We start from the raw sequence: 2115 nt of genomic DNA, 5'->3' as shown, positions 1-2115 counted from the left end.
TATATTTTGTTGTAATATCAATAAATCAACATCAATAATTATTTTGAAACAATTTATATGGACCACCCTATATTATCATACACATATACAGGGAGTTTTAATAAAATAAATGCTTTTCTCAAATATGCTAATACAATTTGACAGGGTCAAATAAAGAAAAATGAAACATCCTTTATATGAAAGAATTCTTTTCAACGGAATTAAACTCGATGGTATGTTTTTATAAATCTAAATAAGGATGATGGATTATGGAATGACGTTTCTACTTTACCCGGATGAGTAAATTGAAAACGACACATCCTGTTTTTTGTTTGTTTAAGTTATTTTTTTTTTTCTTTTCTTTCTTTCCTTTTTTTCTTTGAAGGTAAGTGTGTGTATATATACATAATTCAATTCTGTATATACATATAGAGCCATATTAATTTTCTTTTTTTCTTTCTATGATACAAGTTTTTGTACACAGATTTATACAGATTATTTATTTAAATCTTAAATATCATCATCGTTTAAGAATAATTGATAATAATAATAATAATAATAATGAATTACTTTGATGCATTATAATACGCAAATGTCAAACGATAATGTTCGTATCTATTTTTAATAATATTTAAAAATACAGAGCTTAATTTATTAAAAATTAGTACCGATCTTTACACGCTCGATAATTATTCACACCCAACAGGAACTCTTCGTATTTTTTGTTCAAATTAAGAAAAAAAAAAAAAGGGCAAACCCACAATTTAATCAAATGACATTAAATAAATAATTATAATCATGTCTAATTAAATGGAAGAAAAAAAAAACGTACTGCCTATTTTAATTTTTTTTTTAATTAATTTTTAGTTCTGAACGTAACAATTATTTTCATCATCATTATCATCATCATCACCATCGGTTGTTGTTATCATCATCATCATCATCATCATCATCATTAACAGCACAACCACCACCTCGTTGTATTAATCCAGCGATTTCAATAATTTTTAATACAAATATCTCAAATGTAACAATGAAAAAGATCGAATGTTCTAATTACTATCTATATCAATATTTAATAATAATTTGCGTATATTTTTATGGATAATGTTTTTCTTTTTTTTTTTTGTATGTGTCTATGTAGAAAGTGTAAGAACATTTTTAAGAGATGGATGCAATTGGTACTTTTTTTCTTTTCCTTTTTTTTTATTTTTTTTTTTTTTATTTTCCCGTCTTTAATTACTTTTATAAAATATTCTTTCAAATATTATTTTCATCTCATATTAAGAAATATTCTCTCTATATATCCACGAAAAAAATAATAATTTACATTTTTCAATATCGATCGCAATAAAGAAATTCAACGGATTATTCACGTAAAACGGGAAGACTAAAATTAACACGTGCATGTATTTTCACACACCACACATCCATTCGTAATGAAATCTTACGTAAAGACGCGTTTTTTTTATTCTCTCCTTCTTATATTTCTTTTTCTTTTTTTTTTTCTTTTTCTGTTTCTTTTTCTTATATTAATTATCAACTTGTCCATACATACATACATACAAATTAAATAAGAGAGAACACACACCGATCCCAACAACACACATACATACATACTTACATACATACATACATACACATACTTTACGTGATAAGAAAAATATCAAAAAAAAAATATGACCAACAAAAAATATATTTACTTTTGTGTGTATGTAAATATGTATTCATATTACAAGAGGACATTCATCATTGCAATTTATCATTCAAGTAAATTTTTATATGTCAACGTTGCAAAATGTAGGCAGGGTATTTTTTGTTCTTTTTTCTTTTTTTTTTTTTTTTATGTCATATACATATAAATATGTCATCAGACGAATAACTATGATTATATTAAAATGACAGAGATTAATAATCTCGATTATATTACCGAAAGAAAGTCAGAAATTTTAAAAAGAAAATTAACAGAAATCTTAAAAGAGTTTTGCTCATAAATCTGACGACGCTTTTTAAATGCTTTCGAATTTTATTTTTATTTATATATATTTTTTTATTGTTTTATTTAATAATGTACATCTTTTTATCTTTTCCTAGCAAAAGTCATTCATTTTTTTTTCCTCGTTTCTCTCTCTCTCT

Source organism: Polistes canadensis, unplaced genomic scaffold (assembly GCF_001313835.1).
Source record: "Polistes canadensis isolate GaletaPanama2010 unplaced genomic scaffold, ASM131383v1 scaffold_241, whole genome shotgun sequence".
Lineage (NCBI taxonomy): Eukaryota > Metazoa > Arthropoda > Insecta > Hymenoptera > Vespidae > Polistes > Polistes canadensis.
Note: the sequence above shows the minus strand (reverse complement) of the source record.